Source organism: Hemitrygon akajei, chromosome 19, assembly GCF_048418815.1.
Source record: "Hemitrygon akajei chromosome 19, sHemAka1.3, whole genome shotgun sequence".
NCBI lineage: Eukaryota > Metazoa > Chordata > Chondrichthyes > Myliobatiformes > Dasyatidae > Hemitrygon > Hemitrygon akajei.
Window position 1 is genome coordinate 40481610 of NC_133142.1, and position 20445 is coordinate 40502054.

Below are 20445 nucleotides of genomic sequence, written 5' to 3' on the forward strand. Positions count from 1 at the left end.
ATCAGTCACACACTGTTGCTATACCTATACAGGGGCATCTGTCCATTTAATCTGGGAGCAGTTCTCTGTAAGTTTCAGAACATTTCTTGCAAAATTTTATTTTTGCACTCATTGGAGTCAAAGATTATCTTTGGTGTAAGTTATCCCTTTATACTAATGGCACCAAAAACTTCATCCTGTCTCAATCCCTTCTGGCAATCGCCCACCTGGCTATTTTCCTCAGGAATTGGGCCTCAATCTCCTCGTTTAGTTCCCAATCATTCCCAGGTTCCACTAACTACAACCGCCTGCTTTCCCTCAGCAAATGCAGTATAAAAACCCTGTGACCAAAACAAGGAGCTGCCAGTTCGTTGGTTGACTCATGTATGAATAACCTTGTTCCATGATTCTTAGGACTATCAGTTCTAGTCTAGCATCGTTCCTGAATTCTCTACTAAAACCAAGACTCTGGGTAAAGACTCCCTTGGCACCCACTCTGCGCTCGCTACGACTGTAACACCTCCCTACTAGGCTTCTGCACCCGTGTTCAGCACTTGGGTTCGTTCCACTGCCACGTCCCAGTAACACATCCATTAGTACTGATTGCACCTACAAAATACTCTAACATTTCAAACAATATTCCAACATATATATTTCAATTTTATCCACAATCAATTCCCAGTTATTTATTCCCCACATTTAAAGATTGCCTTCACAAGTAAAATTTCAGTTGAAATGTGCATCTTTAATAATTTCACAGCACAAGTTTTACTGCAGCATGAAAATTTTCTTTGCATAATGACTTGTGATTAGCTCAGTATGGCTTTGTTTAAAGATGATCACAAAAAGACCCAATTAAATGTCTTGTGGTCATTGAATCTGGAATGGAAAACCCATTTGTCACCATATCCATTTAAAAATGTTTGATTTAATTAAGTTTTCATAAAGACTTTTTCAAAAGAAAATGTAACACAATGGAGTCTTCTTTTTCTCATCCATCTTATATCAGTGACAATAAAGTGTCTAATTCACTGACATTTTTTGTCTTAACCTCTTATGCTAGCTCCAATAATCTAAGAACAAAATTAATTTCTAGAAGTATGGTTAATAACTGAAATCAACTCAATTTAAAAGAATGATTTGACTAATCTAATAACTTATTTAATCAAATGGAGAAGATCGAAAGTACAATTCAGCTCCTCAAACCAGCGCAATCACTCAGAACAGCCAATTTGAGAGCTCTGTGCAACTGCCACAGGGTGTAAAAGAAGTATCATGTCACAAATAAAATCGAAGAGTTATTTTACAATTCTGACATATTTAGATACTTACTTGATCCTGCCCTAATTAATCTCATATCTGGGATCAAATCATTAGTATTATATCAGGGACCAAACATATCTGCAGTAAAGATTATCTGCCAATTTATTTGGCTGATCACCCCTAATCATTTAGGATTTACTTGGAGGCTTAAACAGAACAATCACTTTAGACCAGAATATCTGTTCATTGCCAGATGGCCAGCACAGCCCCAGATGCATCGTAATGACAAGTACCTAGTGTTTGATTACATAGTGGGAACTTCCAAGAGTGGACCATTCAAAGATTCAAAGGTCCAATTTAATGTCAGAGAAATGTATACAATATACATCCTGAAAGGCTTTTTCTTTGCAAACATCCACAAAAACAGAGAATTGTCCAAAGAATGAACAACAGATAAACGTAAGAACTCTGAAGTCACCCACCCCAGCTCCCTCCCCTTCTGCGTGGAAGTGGCAGCAAGCAACAATACCCCCCTTCTCCCCACTACAAACAAAAAGCAAGCATCAGCATCAGCACCATCACCAAGCACTCAAGCGTGAGCAAAGTATTCATGATCTTAGTTCTGTGTTTTGGGGTGGTATGTTCACCAAGTGAACATAATATTCAACAGCCAGCTAAGTATTAATTGTTCTTTTTCACACTTTGTGGCACATTGGGCAGCAATCTTGCTGTTTCTTTCACATATTGTCTGTTTTTTACGAGCCGAGTTGCTAGCTCAGCGCTCAACCCAGCACAGATAGAAAGCATGTAAAGAGCTGGCCAGATTCGAACCTGTGACCACTCACCTCGAAGTCCATTGCGGATACCACTACACCGCTGGCCAACAATCAATTCCTCACATCTCCTGATATTGCTGGCTTTTTTTTAAAAAAAAGTGCATGTTCCAAAATACCAAAAATATTGTAAAACAAAAGACTATGCAAAGAGGTAAACTATTGAAAGTTTTAATAATAAAAGTAAAACAAAGTTCAAAAACTGAAATACATACAATCTCAAACAATTGGAAGAAGAGGAATTAATTTAGAATCTCTCAAATGTTCCTCTCCATTGAAATGATTGAATGTTGTCTTCAGCAAATTTTGTTCATTTGGTCTTAGGAAAAGTATTAAACAGAATACTGTGATTATGTGTAATGATAGGATTTTTGTGACTCAGTTTAATTGTGGTTTCCTGTGGGTTTAGGATTATGCTCTTTGATTTTTTTAATATATATATATATTAGTGAAAAAGACACTGATACATGGAACACAGCCTCAAAGTATGTAGATAACAGAAAACTTAGCACTGCAGTGAACAAGAAGAAAGATAGGAACAGACTTCGGAGTGAAAAGCATATCAGCAGAGTGAACAAATACATAAAAAAGAAAGCTGAATGTACAGAAATGTGAAGTGATTCATTTTGATTGGATAAATGGGAAGATAAAGTTTAATATAAACGTTGCCATTTTAAACGGTGAAATAATTGGCATGGAAGGTGCACATACACATACTGTATGTTTGAATTGATTGAAAAAAAACATGGAGAAAGTTTAAAAATAAAAAACAAATGGTTCCAAAGGCTTTTCTGAAGGAACCATAGATTGCAAAGGCAAGAGAGTAACAACAGACATTCATAAAGCATCAGTCTGACTTCAGCTGCAACACTGAGTTCAGTTCTTGGCATCACTTTTGGAAGGATGTCAAAGCAGAGGAGCTATAAAGACATTCAATAGAATGGTTCTTGGAATGAATAACCTTAGTTAATGAAGCAAAACTAAAGCATAAAATCTTAAAAAGAGACATGATGGGTGTTGAAAGTCACATACTGTCCTGTTGATAGAAATGTTGGTAATCAAAAGATAGAGGTAATAATAATCTGAGTGTATTGGGGAGGAGCCATGTATATAAACACATCAAATTAACAAGGGAGAACACATAATAAGCTACATCAATTGACTGCAAAAATAGAAATGAATGCGTCTGGTCTGATAACCATTATAGGAATGTGTTTGCAAGATGCAGACTATTTCAGAGTATTCAGCATTTTGGAGGGATGGACAGAAAGGAAAAGGAAGTCATAGATTCATAGAGGCATAGAGGATTTCAGCACAGAAATAGACCCATTTACCCATCTAGTCCTTGACAAACTGTTATTCTGCCCAGTCCCATCAACCCATAATTTAACCATTGTCCTCCCACTCATGCACCTATACAAACTTCTTTTAAATACTTCAATCAAACCTGCAGCCACCACCTCTATTGGCAGTTCATTCTACACTTGCACCACCCACTGAGTGAAGAAGATCTTCCTCAAGTTTCCCATAAAAATTCCATCTTTCACCCTTAACCTATGACCTCCAGTTCAAGTCCCACCCAACCTCAGTGGAAACAGCCTGCTTGCATTACCCTATCTGTAACCATCATAATTTTGTATACCTCCAACAAATCTCCCTTCATTTGCTTATGTTCCGGGGAATGAAGTCATAATCCATTCAACCTTTCCCTGTAACTCAGATCCTCAAATTCTGGTAACATCCCTGAAAACTTTCCCTGTTCTCTTTTATTTCCCATAGGTAGGTGACCAGAACTGCACACAAAACTCCAAATTCAACCTAATTAATATCTTACACAACTTCAACAAAGCAAAACAAATCCTGTACTCAGTACTTAAACTTATGAAGGCCAATGTGCCAAAAACTCTCATTACAACCTCATCTACCTGTAATGCCACTTTCAAGGACTTCTGGATCTGTATTCCCAGATCCTTTTGTTCCACCACATTCCTGAGTGCCCTACCGTTCGCTATGTATGTCCTACCCTGGTTTGTCCTCACAAAGTGCAACACCTCACACTTGCCTGTATTATATTCCATTTACCATTTTTTTCACCATTTTCCAGCTGTTCAGAACCCACTAAAAGCTTTGACAGCCGTCTTCAACGTCCACTATGTTCCCAATCCTGGTGTCATCAGCTAATTTGCTGATCCAGTTTACCACATTATCATCCAAATCATTAATGTACAGTAGATGACAAACAATAATGAACCCAGCACTAATCCCTGCAGTACACCTCTAGAAATAGGCTCCAAGTCACAGAGGCAACCATCTAATACACTCTCTGGCTTCTCCCACTAAGCCAATGTTGAATCAAATTTACTACCTCATTCTGAATGCCAAGTGTTATGACCCCAGCCCCCTCCTTTGTGAGATTCGCAAGAACCCTAGTCAAGGGGGGGTCAAATGACCCAAGAGAGAGAGGGAGACGTGCTGAAGACCACGTTCCCCAGGGAAGCAGAATAAAACGACTCTTTGACTATTGTCTCATGAAAACCATGTATAAAGCCCTCAGGCAAAGTGGGCTGGTCGCTCAACAAGACAAAAGCCTCGGACATAGCCATTGTCTTGGGAGACACCTTTGTGGGATAAGGAATTGGCCTACGTGCAAAATCTCAGGGCAATGTGAGATGGGTGATGGGGGAAGGATTGCCTCGCCCCCCTACCCTAATGGACATCTACAACCCTGCCAGTCCAGATAAAAGGTGGGCTGCCGAGGCGGGGCCTCAGACGCACCAAGGAGAGACACAAGGAAGACACGATAGTGCTTCCCGTCGGAGCGGGACGCCATTCTGAAGGAAGCCACGTGCATTAGACTCCGGATCGGGAGTCTGTGAATGGAATCACGGACAATCGCTTTTAACTAACAACCGGGAAGCCTGCTCTTCTGATTCCACGGCGGTGCTCCGTAGGGACCCGGGCAGGTGAAGCTGTTTAATGACATCTCTCTCTCTCTCTTTCTAACAAAAGTGCACCAATGCGACACCACAACCGACGGCGGCTGGTGGAACTGCAGTGATCTAAAAGACTTTTAGATATCCAGCAAACGATATATATCTACATTACCCCTAGACAACTGTAGAGCTTATTTCTGATTGATTATTACTATACCTGTGCTTTAGATTGAGTTGTGACGACGTATATGATCTGAATGTTTTGTATTAACCATACGTTTCTGCCCCTTTATAAATAAAAACGTTTGAAAATAGTAGCATCAGGCTTCGGTGGATCCATCTATCTTTGCTGGAAAACTACCCGGTTACTGGGGAACGTAACAAGTGGGTTGCTCGTCCCGGATTTGAAACCAAAGGGGAGGGTCAGTGAATCGGGCTGTAAGTCCAAACTTAAATCTGGTTACGCAGGTAGCCAGACAGGAAACCAGCAAAGATGGATGTGGGTGAATTTATGAGAAACCCGACTGTAGAGGCGCTAGGGGCGGCTACCAAATCAGACTTGGCAAATCTGGCAAAGGGGTTAGGCCTCGCAGAGGTGAGGTCATCAATGAAAAAGCAGGAAGTGCGAGGGGTCATAAATCAGTATTACATTGAAAAGGAGGTGTTTGCAGCTGAGGATTTGGAAAATATCCCCTAAAAGAGATTAGCGAGTGGGACAGATCAGGTAGAGTTGGAGAAAATAAGGTTGGACCATGATCTTAAAGTAAAGCAGCTAGAAGCAGCTGCAAAGGAAAAGGCTGAGGAACGGGCTGCAAAGGAAAAGGAAAAGGCTGAGGAAAGGGAGCAGGTGTTCAAACTAAAGGAATTAGGGATGAAACGGGGTCATGAGCTCCAGCCAAAGCAGCTAGAAGCAGAAGCAGAAGAGAAAGAGAAACAAAGGAGCCATGAATTGGAGCTGGACAGGCGAAAGCAAGAGCGAAGAGCTCAAGGGCAAGAGAGAGAGGAGGGGTTTGATGTTAGTTGGGCGTTGAGGTTGGTCCCCCCGTTCGAGGAGACGGATGTTGATAGTTATTTCTTGCTTTTTGAAAAGGTGGCAGTGAATCAGAAGTGGCCCAGAGAGCAGTGGGTGGTGTTGTTACAAAGTGTGTTACGAGGGAAAGCACAGCGGGCATATGCCGCGTTGCCCCCAGGAGGGGAAGGGAATTATGATCAAGTAAAGGAGGCCATTCTCCGAGGTTACGAGTTAGTACCTGAGGCGTATAGACAAAGGTTCCGAAATAGAAGAAAAGGATGGAATCAAACGTATACCGAGCTAGCCCACGAGAAGGGTGTGCTCTTGGATCGTTGGTGCACTGCGGAAAAGGTGGCCGAGAATTATGGGCGTCTCAGGGAGTTATTTTTGATTGAGGAATTTAAAGGTTGTGTTCCGGAAGAGATCCGAATGTATTTAAATGAGAGGACGAATCAGTCCATCTCAGAGATGGCTAGGTTCGCAGATGAATATGCCCTAACCCACAAGACAAAGTTTTCCTCGCCAAAAAGTTACCAGAGAGACCGTGCGAACAGTAGAGAAAGTCCGCCTGCTGAGGCGGAGATCCCGCTGGGAGCTAGTGGTAAAATTGAGGAGAGGCAAGACGGCAGGAGAGGTCCTGACTTGACCTGTTTTAATTGTGGAAAGGTGGGACATATTGCATCTAAATGCTTTGCTCCGAGAAAGGAGCCAGAGAGAGGGAAAGCAGCGATCCCTATCGGGTGTGCAGTGGTAATCAGAAAATCGGCAAGAGGGTCCCAGGGGAGCAGAGAGCGTGAGGGGTCGGAGATTTATATGTCACACGGAACCGTGTCTGTGAGGAAGGGGGACCCGCCAATTCCCGTATGGATTTGGAGAGACACGGGGGCAGAGCTATCATTAATTAGCCGTAACGTATTACAATTCGGACCTCCGACGGGTGAGGTAGCCCTGAGAGGAATAGGAAAAGGGACAGAAAGGGTGTCTTTGCGTAGGGTCATTTTGGATTGTGAGCTGGTGTATGGATCAGTTGAAATGGGGGTGCCAAAAGAATTCCCGGGAACTGATGTGGATGTCCTCCTTGGAAACGATTTAGCAGGAGGAAAAGTTTGGTCGGCCATGACTATGACCCGCCGACCGGTGCGTGTTGAGGCCCCGCCCCTAGAGTCCCCGAGCTATCCCGTATGCGCGGACACTCGCAGCCTGTCGAGAACGGCAGCTGAGAAAGCGAGCAGTTTAAAATTGGCTCAGACATTTTTACTGACCCTGTGCCACGAGGGTTTCGAGGGCGGTAGAACGAGGAATAGTAACGTAAAAGGGGGTAAGGGAGAGAAGGTAGATCCTCCCTTAGCAAAGAGAAAGGTCCTAGAGGTAGGAAATAAAGATGAGAAACAGATAAAGCTGTTAAAATGTCCCAAGTTGGACATGGATGGTCTGTCTGGTTTGGCAGGACTGTTTGAAGAAGTTGAAAATTCTAAAGGTGTTCCCGATAATGAAATGAGGGCAGTCCTAGATGAAAAGGATGCCATTACCTTGAAGAAGTTTGCTGGGTTGGCAGATGGGGTTGTTTCAGCCTGTGGGGTTGAGTTTACTCCGGAAGTGGGTTGCCCAGAGAGTAACTGGGAGGATCAGGGGAATTTAGAATTTGAAAAGGGTACGGGTATTGAAAGCCTGGAAGAGGCCAATGCCCTGTTTGAGTGTGTCCAAGATGGGGATGCACGTAGTCCTGAACCTAGTCACGGAGCTCAGAAAAAGTCTGAGGTATTTGACTCAGCTGGACAAGACGGTCGTCCTTTTGGAGCAGATAGACTTGGTTCGGGAAAGAAAGGGTTAACCTTGGGGAGTGCGAGTTCCCAGATGGTTGTGCTGAAGGGGGTGTTCAGAGTTAATGTGGAGTTTACGAATGGGGAGATAACTGTTGTTGTGGAGGAGAACGGTAAATCTGTAGTTCCCAAATCGAATGAAAAAAAGTTAAAGTCTAGATTGATGCCTGCACATCGACTACAGGTTGATTTGGAATGTAAGGGTGCCTCACACGCTATTGTTATTCAAGAAAGCGCTATGAGGAAGCCAAAATTTAAATGCGGCCGGAGAAAAAGGTTCGACCTGAAACACATCGGCCTGCATGGTCTTGACAAAAGGGTTAACTCCCTGTGTAGCATTAAAGAATTGGGTGGAAATTCCCATGATGGACTAGGTTGGGGACACGGAGTTAAGAGAATAACCCTCGTGAAAAGAAAAGGCGGGAGAGTACCTCGCCAAATTACTCAAGTTCCCCACAGGGAGACTCTCCGGAAAAGAGGCGATGGTTAATAGAAAATGCCATTTCTAAACAGCAACGCCGGTTGTACGGGTTTGCGCCAAAGCCTGTGACTAATAAAGACAACCCCTTTGGAGACCTGCCGGTGAAATAACACGACTGAAACAATTAGTATTTGTATAAACTTTTGTAGATGCACCTAAGCTAAGATCACACCTCCTTAGTTTTGTTGCTGAAGAAAATAAATAAATAGGTGGTTATTGAGCTGAAGTTTGATGCTACCAGACTTTAGTACGGTACGCGATGTTAAGATATTAAAGAAAGGGACACTGTAATTGTTACCTGTTTAGATACTGACTTGAATGTATAATGGTAGTACTCTGTGAAGAGAGGAGCTTGTGTATTGTGTTAGAAGAAAAAAAATCCTATAAGACTCTGTATCAACTTGTTTTTAACCGCTGGTAAAAAACTTTTAAGAGGGGAGGTGTTATGACCCCAGCCCCCTCCTTTATGAGATTCGCAAGAGCCCTAGTCAAGGGGGGGTCAAATGACCCAAGAGAGAGAGGGAGACGTGCTGAAGACCACGTTCCCCAGGGAAGCAGAATAAAGCGACTCTTTGACTATTGTCTCATGAAAACCACGTGTAAAGCCCTCGGGCAAAGTGGGCTGGTCGCTCAACAAGACAAAAGCCTTGGACATAGCCATTGTCTTGGGAGACACCTTTGTGGGATAAGGAATTGGCCTACGTGCAAAATCTCAGGGCAATGTGAGATGGGTGATGGGGGAAGGATTGCCTCGCCCCCCTACCCTAATGGACATCTATAACCCTGCCAGTCCAGATAAAAGGTGGGCTGCCGAGGCGGGGCTCAGACGCACCAAGGAGAGACACAAGGAAGACACGATAGTGCTTCCCGTCGGAGCGGGACGCCATTCTGAAGGAAGCCACGTGCGTTAGACTCCGGATCGGGAGTCTGTGGATGGAATCACGGACAATCGCTTTTAACTAACAACCGGGAAGCCTGCTCTTCTGATTCCACGGCGGTGCTCCATAGGGACCCGGGCAGGTGAAGCTGTTTAATGACATCTCTCTCTCTCTCTTTCTAACAAAAGTGCACCAACGCGACACCACAACCGACGGCGGCTGGTGGAACTGCAGTGATCTAAAAGACTTTTAGATATCCAGCAAACGATATATATCTACATTACCCCAGACAACTGTAGAGCTTATTTCTGATTGATTATTACTATACCTGTGCTTTAGATTGAGTTGTGTCGACGTATATGATCTGAATGTTTGGTATTAACCATACGTTTGTGCCCCTTTATAAATAAAAACATTTGAAAATAGTAGCATCAGGCTTCGGTGGATCCATCTATCTTTGCTGGAAAATTACCCGGTTACTGGGGAACGTAACACAAGCAACTGAACCTTCTGTACCAGCCTCCCATGTGGGACTTTGGGAAAGATCCCTGCACTGGTGAAGATCAAAGCCAGATCAAAATCAACTTGGGTGAATATTAAAGAAATAATGAGAAAAATCTGTCAGTCTCTATTACCATAGAATAGAGTATCAATCAGTTTGTGAACAGTGGCCAACCGGAGTTTAGAGACAAAAATTGTGTCTTCACCCAGGTCGAGGAGAGAGCTTAAAAATCAGTGCTTTGTAGTCATTTTTTCAGAGCTTGAACCGTGGCCAATCAAGGTTTGGGATTCATTAGCAAGGTCAAATAAAAATAAGGTGGGGCATTGTTGGAGAGGGCAGTTTTAGATTGGGAAAACTTTGGTATTGGCTCAACAGACTTGGATGACATTAGTATCTGGTAAGCTTTTTCTTCCACATTCTTCATCTGTAATTATATAGCTAGGGCAGTAAGAATGGCTTCATGGGCTGTGTTTTGTTCTTCGTGCAAGACCTCCATCCTCCCGGATAACCACATCTGCACCAGGTGCACCAAGCTGCAGCTCATCAGCGAATGTGTTAACGACCTGGGGCTGCAACTTGATGACTTTCAGCTTACAAGAGAAACTGAGGAAATAATAGATAGTCACTACAAAAGGGTAGTCACCCCAAGGTTGCAGGAAGCAGGTGAATAGGTGATTTTCATGAGTGAGAAGGGAAATAGGCAGCTAGTACAAAGTACCCCAGTGGCTGTTCCCCTCAACAGCAAGTATACCACTTTGAATACTGTTGGGTGAGCAACCTACTGGGGGGAGCTGCAGTGACTAGCTCTCTGACACTGAGTCTGGGGCTCAGAAGGGAAGGGGGCAGAGGAGGACTGCAGTGGAGATTTGAGAATCCACAGTTGGAGGAGTAGCTAGGAGAGTCTGTGGGTGCGAGAGAGATATGTTATGAGATGATATGTTGCCTCCCAGGTGCCAGGCTCAGGGATATCTCAGATCACGTCCACAGCATTCGAAAGGGGGAGGGTGAATATCCAGATGTCTTGGTACATATTGGTACCAATGGCAAAGGAATGAAAAGAGAGGAGGTCCTAAGGAGAGTATTTAGAGAGCTAAGTAGAAAGCTTAAAACAGGACCTCAAGGGCAATGAGGGCAAGAATAGGATAAATGCATGGCTGAAGTAGTGCACAGGGCAGGGTTTGAGATTTATGGATATTTGAGATTTCTTCTTGGATAAGGATGTCGAATAAACGGGATGTGCTACACCTAAATCTGAGGGGGACCAATATCCTTGTGGGTAGGTTTGCTAGAGCTGATGGGGAAGGTTTAAAGTAATTTGGCTGGGGTATGGGAATTGGAGTGATAGGGCTGAGGACAGGAATGTTGATTTACAAGCATAGGTAGTGCATTGTGGAACTGTTAGGAATGACACTTAGATGATAGGGCAAAATTGCAATCAGTGGGATGGGTTGCAGTGGAAAAGATGGACACAATTGCAAAAGGTGACAAATACAGGACTGAAAGTGTTATATTTGAATGCACGTAGTATAAAAATAGATGATCTTGTAGTGGAGTTGGAGGTAGTCAGGTATGACATTGTGGGTATCCCAGAGTCATATCTGAAAGACGCCTGTAGTTGGGAACTTAATATCCAAGGATACACAATTATTGAAAGGACAGGCACATAGGCAGAGGAGGAGGAGGAGGAGTGGCTCTGCTGGATAAAAAAATGAATCAAATCTTTTGAAAGAGGTGACATAGGATCAGAAAATATTGAATCCTTGTGGGTAGAGTTAAGAAATTACAAGGGTAAGACAAACATGATGGGAGCATTTTACAGGCTCTGAACAGTAGCCAGGATGTGTTGTACAAATTAGAGTGAGAGACAGAAAATGCACATCTAAAAGGCAATGTTATGTTAGTCATGGATGAACTCTATATCCAGATAGACTGGGAAAATAGTGTTGATGCTGGATTCCAAGGAAGAATTTGTGGAATGCCTCTGAGATGGCATTTTGGAGCAGCTTGTAGTTCAGCTCACTGGAGGATCAGCAATTCTACATTGGGTGTTTTATAATGAACTGGGTATGATTATGGAGTTTAAGGCAAAGGAACCCCAAATTCACCTTGGGATATGAGAGGGAGAAGCTAAAGTCAGATGCATCAGTATTACTGTTGAATGAAGGGAATAACTTAGGTATAAGAGAGGAACTGTCCGGTGTTGATTGGAAAGGGACACTAGCAGGGATGACAGCAGAGCAGGAATGGTTAGAGTTTCTGGGAGCAATTCAGAAGGCACAGGATAGATACATCCCAAAAAATAGAAAGTATTCTTAAAGCAGAATGGTGCAATCATGGCTGACAAGGGAAGTCAAAGCCAACATAAAAGCAAAAGAGAGGGCATATAATAAAGCAAAAATTAATTGGAAGTTAGATTATTGGAATTTTAAAAAAACAACAGAAGGCGCTAAAAAAAGGGGGAAAATGAAATATGAAGGTAAGCTTGCCAGTAATATCAAAAAAGATATCAATTTTTTTCAGATATATTAAAAAATAAAAAAGAGGTGAGAGTAGATACTGGACTGCTGAAAAATTATACTGGAGAGATAGAAATGGAGGCAACAAAATGGTAGGCAAACTGAAGAAGTATTTTATATCAGTCTTCACTGTGGAAGACACAAGTATATGTCAGAAGTTTGAGAGTGTCAAGCCCCAGAAATGTGCCCAGTTGCTATTACTAGGTGCTTGGAAAACAGAAAGGTCTAAAGATAGATAAGTCACTGGATCTGATGGACTACACCCCAAGGTCCAAAAAGAGGTACTTTATGAAATTATGGAGGAATTAGTAATGATCTTTGAAGAATCTAGATTCTGGCATGATACCAGCACACCGAAAAATTGAAAATGTCACTCCACTCTTCAAGAAGGGTGGGAGGCAGAAGAAAGGAAATTATAGGGCAGTTAGCTTGACTCAATGGTTGGGAAGATGTTGGATTCGATTGTTATGGATATGATTTTTGGTTACTTGGAAGCACATGACAAAATAGGTCAAAGTCAACATGGTTTCTTTAAGGGAAAATCTTGCCTAACAAATGTGATGGAATTCTTTGAGGAAATAACAAGCAAGATGGACAAAACAGAATTGGTGGATGTTGTGTACTTGGATTTGAGAAGGCCTTTGACAAGCTACCACACATGAGGCTGTTTAACAAGGTAAGAACCCTTGGTATTACAGGAAAGATACTGGCAAGGATAGAGCATTAGCTGATTGGCAGAAGGCAAAGAGTGGGAATAAGGGGAGCATTGTCTTGTTGGCTGCCAGTGACTCATGGTGTTCCACAGAGATCTGTGTTGGGACCACTTTACATTGTATGTCAACAATTGGAAGGTGAAATTGATGGCTTTATGGCCAAGTCTGTAGACGATACAAAGATAGGTGGAGGGGCAGTTAGTGTTGAGCAAGCCAAGATGCTGCAGAGGTCTTAACAGATTAGGAGAATAGGCAAAGAAGTGACAGAGGGAATACAGTATTGAGAAGAAATAAAAGCATAGACTATTCTTCAAACAGGGAGTAAATTCAAAAATCCAAGGTGCAAAGGGATTTGGGAGTCCTCATGCAGGATTCCCTAAAGGTTGATTTGCAGATTGAAGTGGTGGTGAGGAAGGCGAATACAATGTTAGTATTCATTTTCAAGAGAAGTAGAATATAAAGGTAATGCTGAGGCTGTATAAGACACTGTTGAGGCTTCACTTGGTGTATGGTGAGCAGTTTTGGGCCCCTTATTTAAGAAAGGATGGGCTGACATTGGAGAGGCTTCAGAAAAGGTTTGCGAGAATGTTTCCAGGAATGAAAGCTTTATCATACGAGCAGTGATTGAAGGCTCTGGGCCTGTACTCACTGGAATTTAGAAGGATAAGGCTACCAAATGTTGAATGGCGTGGAGTGAATATAGCAGATGTGAAGAAAATGTTTCTTTTGGTGGTGGAGTCTAGCACCAGAGGCAACAGCCTCAAAATAGAATGATGTCCATCTAGAATAGAGATGAAGAGAAAGTTCTTTAGCTAAATGCGGTGAATCTCTGGAATTTGTTGCCACAGATGGCTGTGGAGGCCAGGTCACTGAGTGCACTTAAGGCAGAGATTGATAGGTTCTTCATTTGTCAGGGTATGAATGGTTATGGGGAAAACACAGGAGACTGGGGTTGAGAGGAAAATGGATCAGCCATGATGAAATGTTAGAGAAAACTTGATGGGCCGAATGGCCCAATTTTGCCCATAGAGCTTATGTTCTTATCTCTTATTACCATAGGATAATAAAGAAAATTATTCAAAATAATAATGAGTACCTTGAAGTACAATATAGAGAAATCAAATTATCAAGGTTAACCTTGATAATAAATTTGCATAATGTAGTCAAGATGGATTCTCAAATAATAATGTGAAGAATTAATGGGAATGTGGTCTCTTTTGGATCTGGTATTTTGTAATGATATGAATAAATCAACAATCTCACAGGAAACTCTTCCCGAAAGGAAATGACCATAATATGGTGGAATTTCTAATCAGCTTCCATAGTGCTGAGGATTTGGGTAGGGCAGAATCTGTTAAGATTGTTTTCTCAAGCAATATATAGATTCCCTACTGGAGAAAGGTCAATACTTGACTTGTTATTAGGAAATAAGGCTGTGCAAGTGCTGACTTATCATTTGAGGAGCACTTCAGGCCCACTGACCATAATTCCATTAATTTTAAAATAATAATGGGAAACATTAGACAGAAACATGCTAAGGTTGATAGGCGAATCTGTTGGCAGGTAACAAGATATCTAGCAAGTGGCTGTCTCTGTATGGAGCCAAAAGAGATATGTGAGTCTTAAATAAGACAGGGATAAGTTAGGACATTAAGGTCATGGCTGGCAGAATTTGGCAACACAAACTGATGAGGGATATCAGGCTCTGGTTAAAAAAAAACAAAGCAGCGTATGTCAGAAATAGAAAGCTGTGGTCAGCTGTATGAGGAGTATAAAGAACATAGAAAGGGAAATAGGAGGAGCAAAGGGGGACACAAGATATCCTTGACAGAAAAGGTAAAAGAGAATCCGAATAGATTTTCCACATATATCACAAGATAATCAAACTGGAACCCAAGGATGAACTAGAAGATCCACTTCCTGCCGAAGCCTGGGACTGCAGCATTCGAATCAGGTGACTCTGACCTCTACAAGGAATTGAGAGATAACCTCCAAAAAGGGATCGGGGATGCCAAGTGACAATACCAGTCCAAACTCGAGTCTCAGACCAGTTATCAGCTCTGGCAGGGATAACATGCTAACCAGTTACAAAACTAAGGCAGGTAGCATTGACAACAGCAGCTCGCCCCTTCCCAATGAGCTTAACCCATGCCATGCATGTTCTGAACAGGAGATTGGAATGTCACTACCCACCCTAACAACCTCTAATGCACCTGAACCCACAGTTATCATGGTAGACCTAAGATCCATCTTCTGGAGAGTGAACCCACAAAACACACCTGGCCCTAATAGTGTCCCTGGCCATGTCTTTAGATTCTGTGCAAAACATCTGGCAGAAATCTTTAATTTCCCTGTGCTTCAGTACAAGGTTCCCACTGGCATTCAGAAGACTACTAACAAAAACAAGGTAGAGTGCCTTAATGACTCCCGCCCGATGGCTCTGATATCCAACATCATAAAGGAGCTTGCATTATAAGTACATGGTTCCCTGAGGGTGAGGTAGACAGGGTGATGAAGAAGCCTTTTGGCACACTGGTCCTCATAAGTCAAATCAGCGAGTATAAACATTGAGAAGTCATAGTGTGGTTGTACAAGATGGCGGTGAGCCCAGATAAGGAATTGATGAAGTCACAGAAAGGAGAACTGGAATAAGCTTTGTAATCACTAACTAATGAGGTGACACATGGATGTTGGATCTTCAGTCATTTCCGATCTTTATTTAGTGTCCTGGTTGAAGGGACCTCATGCACTGTGGGCAGATTTGCTGATGATACACAGGCAGACAGGTTGAGTAAGCGCTGTAGAAGACATAAAGAGTCGCCAAAAGAATATGACCTGGTTAAGCACCTGGACAAGAAATTGCCAAATGGAATAAAATGTCAGAAATTGTGAGGCTAGCTCTTTAGCAAGAAGGTTGAATAAGCAAATAATTTAATTATTTAATTAGCGGTAAACTGCAAAATACAAGAGATAAAAAAAGTTGGGATGCCTTGTTGATGATGATTAGAGGATGCAGATACAGTAAAGTACAGAAATGGGATGTTGGCCTTCCTTCCAAGGAATATAGAATATTGAAAAAAAAAGTTTTGACACAACTGTACAAAGGTTTAAACGTTCAAAGGTTAATTTATTATCAAATTATACAACTCTGAAGTTCTTCTGATCTCCTGGTAGGGTGTAACTAAGACAGCATCTGGTATTAGGTACTGCACATAAATGTACAAGCAAGGATATATTTGCATTAGAGAGTCACACGGTTTGTTCTTGACATGAAGCGGTGATATACTGTATGCAGTGTGGTTGAGTACACGAGTCCTGTTCTCAGAGGAATTGCGTAGAATGGAGGTGATCTTATGAAGCATCCTTGAAACTGGGAATTCACAGGAGGATAATTCTTAGTGTGGATATCAAGAACGATGAACATGATTTTTGAAAGTTTTTTTACCCAATTAAAATGGATATATTTTGGTTTGTTTTTTCTCTCAGGTTTTTGTAACCCTTTGGAAATCTATTTCCCACAGAACTATTTAAGTGAAGTCATTGAATATATTCAAGTCAGAGACTTACAGATAATTAATTACAAGCGAGTTAAGACAAGTGGTAAAGTGGTGCTGACACCAAGACCGGACTGGCCATTAAGTATCTGGATTATCACATATGGCGTTTGTGGTTTGGAAGATTCAGTGATAATTAGCTGTCTTCTGCCCCTGTTTCTTCTGTTCTTATGAAGCTCCACCAAAAAGCCTCTCTCAGCGATGGCCTCAGCCTCTGTTGTATGAATATTAAAATCAACTTGAGGACTTATTCATTTGGCAGGAATGCGCATGAAAGGACTGTATTATAAATTCATAATTCTGAAATGCATTTCAAAATCAAACTGGACTGTTCGGTCCCAGGTTTCCACTCATCATCCTATAACAATTTAGTAAAGCAAATCACATAAATGTGCAAAGAAATAGTTAAGTAATAAATTTAACTGCTGTGTTCTCTGAAGCATCAAATCTTCCAATCCATAAACTCCAAATGTGAAACTCAAGACATTTCATGCAATGATAAAACCATTATATCTCAAATATAAAGCAAATATCATGTAAAGCTGCAATAAATTGCCTATCTTTATTACCTGCTATTGACTGTCCCACCAGGGAACCTATATGCTTTTTGAGTTGTGACAGAATAGAATCTAAACAGCATATGGCTGTTGAAGGCTCGAAAGGATTTTCACGTTTACTTTGTGATGTCGTAAACATGGTTAATAAACGGTTGATTTATGACATTTGCTGAGGTAAAAAGCTCAGCAGAAACCAAATGAATTCACGTTCACCCTCTGATCTTGTGAAAATAATAGCAGAAGTGACAGATCTCATTTTATCATCTGTCTTTCAGTTCAGCACAAGTTTCAAGGGTTCAAAAGTTCATTTATTATCGAAGTATACAACCCTGAAAGTCTTCTTCTCCAGACAGCCATGAAACCAAGCAAGAAAAGAACGGCAGCATGATTATCATCCCCCGGATACCCCCTCACCACACAAAATTCGAACAAAAGTAGAACAGATACATCAACAACCCCCAAATTCCCCTACCCTTCACACACACAAAGTAAGAAAATTATTGGGCAAAAAATTCAGAATATAAAAGAAAACTATAAACAGAAAAAAGTCCGTAAGTTGTCCATATTCATAGCCATATCCAAAACACAGAAAACCTGGGTAACATTCTCCGGGCACATTGGCAACCTTTCCCTTTTCCAGCAGCAGAGCGACTCCACCAGCAACTGAAAGGCAGTTTCCCTCTTTGGCGGCAGAGCTATCCTACCAGAAATCAAGAGGTAGTCTCCCTCTCCAGAAGCAAAGTGATCCCACCAGTAATCTAAGGGCAGTCTCCCCTCTCCGGTAGCAGAGTGATCTCACCTGCGATCAGACAGTGCTGACCCTCTGTATGTATTTGCCTCGATGTTTCTATCTCCCTCATTGCTGTAATCAGCAAGCACTGGAAGCTTTAATCAGCAAAATGGAGTTGAACTTTGGCTTGCACCCCATCCCTCAGTCTCCTCATCACTGGGTTCATGCACATTGCCTCTGCCTCACAGAATCCTCTCGGAGACTGCAGAGTGCTAAAAAAAAACTATTTCCAAACTGCTTTTCACAGACTCCAACAGCTCAGAGTCACGATCAAGACATAAAATAGATGCAAAAGACATAAAAGAAGTGAAATAAATGGTTTCATGGTCAGTCCAGGAGACATTGACCAAAGGAGCATTGGACGAAGGTGCCATTCCTGACTTTTTACCCATTCCATGCAATAAGTTAATCCCTGATGAAGCAAACCACAACAGCATCAATATTTTCCATATTGCTGCTGTTTTTGCGCTGAGTGTAGCATTATCAAAAGACCGTCCCCCTTCACTCGATGCCATTACTGAGGAATTCAGAATAAACTATTATTTTTAAAGCTCATCTGGCTGAATGGAATTTAAACCATGTCAGCAGATACCTCATCTGTGAAATGTGCAGGAAAGCCAGTTAATGATGCAATGGGGAATAATTTTCAAATACACAGTGATAAATATCACACTTTAAAAGGAGCAGCATGTACTGTACAGGTGAAACATATAAATAAATCTGATCAATTATGACTACAATTCACATTATTAATTGTTGTTTAGACCAGAACTGCAAATGACTGATTTTGAGGTAATTCTATTTAGTACTTCGTAGTTTTTCTGTTATAATTATGCATCAATTATTTTATCTAGTATTAGCTCTTCCATCATGTTTGGGTGTTTCCCTGAGGACAGCAAAAGAAACATATAGAAAAAAAATTGCTGTCACAATTCTGAATGTGTGCATATTTTTAGTGTGGCACTGCATCCACAGAGCCTTTTCATTTCAGCTCCCAGGAGCTTCATACAGTAATTCCAGATGAGTCTTTGCACCAATTAAGGAATCTATTGTAAGCAAACCAGCCTTGTGCAGAGAAACAGCATTTATAATTTTAAAACAATAGCAAGAATACAAATAACTCTTAACTAGTACTTGTCCTTCTTAATATCCAATTGGGGAAATCAAGTTACTATATCAGAAGCAAAAATAACATGCATTTATGTAACATGAAGTCCCAAAGGCTCATCATTGGATTGGACAAAGTTTGACATCGAGATGTGCAAGTCTTTTGGAAAGAACATCTTAAAGAAGGAAAGAGATGAAAAGTGAAGTGCCTCAGTGAGGAACCGAGGCCGTGTCGAGCTGGATGAAAACAGCTGCCTTTAATAATGGCTTGGATTCATGGCTGCGAATTCAAAGGGCCAAATGTGCCAATAAGTTTGCCATAGACAAGTATTAGGAAAAGGGAAAGAGAAGGTGTTCGACCTCCTAATTTTTTTTTCTTTTACATACTGGATCACACATGCTCATAACTCCTAGTCCAGTATTTACCTGGACTATACATGTGCAATCAAAGTATTCATTTATTCATTCACGCTCACATGAATGATAACATTGTATCACTGTTACAAAACACAGTGGTGGTGGTATCATGGAAATTAATTGAGGGGAGAACACAATCTTGATATGTTAAAATGAATTATAAGCTTCTCCTCTACTTGCGAGAAACTACTTAAGTCATTTACGCAGTATTAAATTGAAGGTTTGCAGATGCAATCATTTAAGTCATACGTTTATGTAAATCTTGAATCACAACCACAACCTTCTTTCCCCGTTAATAAAAAGGTACAAAACAAATTCTTGCGGTCTTTATTATTTCAACAGCTTTTCTAATGCGAATTCCTACAACTTAATGCAATAAGTGTTTCACCAGAAATAACTATGCTGTCAATTTATTAAAAAGAAGCCCTTTCCATACAGAATACAAGAAACTAATTTGTTCCACTTTGTAACTTCAGTAATTAAATCAGTCACACTTGGCAGTCTTGAATTAGAATTTCATTTATATTGTAATAATAAGTGCATATCCCAATGAGAATTATGATACATGATGTTTTGTGACGATCTAATCAAATATTGCTACAGCGCAGTAATATATATTTCTTTAAAAAGAGAAAAAGATTTTGTGATGTTTTTCAGCCAAATCTCTCACCATTTTTATATTGCTTTTCACAATCTTCATATTTCCATAAGTGTCCAAAACAATTTAATTACTTTTAAAATCAATTAAATCTCTGTTGCTTTCCAGGCTGACCTACTAGCAAATTCATGTACTGTTTTATTTCTTGATCAACAATGCACTAGAAACTCAATTTCATGTTCATTCTCAGAATGCTATTGATCTAAAACTTACTGTAACAGAACTATCTTATTTAATTCACAAATGCTCAATGTGTTAATTTGGCAAAGAATCTATCAGAATATTAATGAGATCTCAAATAGAATGTATAGCCTTTTAATATTAAGGACTGAATAGCTATTAATGAAACCAGAGAAGAACAGCTTTATATTCAGGAAATACTGTTTGAACAGTCTAATCTGTACTAAAAATACAAACAGAAAAAAAAAGGAA

The 20445-nt window shown here is 41.1% G+C and overlaps 1 protein-coding gene across 8 annotated transcripts in view; it reads right to left on the reverse strand.

The window, feature by feature from the left end:
* The window catches only part of LOC140741889 (contactin-4-like), a 2152419-nt gene that overhangs the window by 1839943 nt on the left and 292031 nt on the right, over nucleotides 1-20445 (reverse strand). The window lies entirely within an intron of this gene.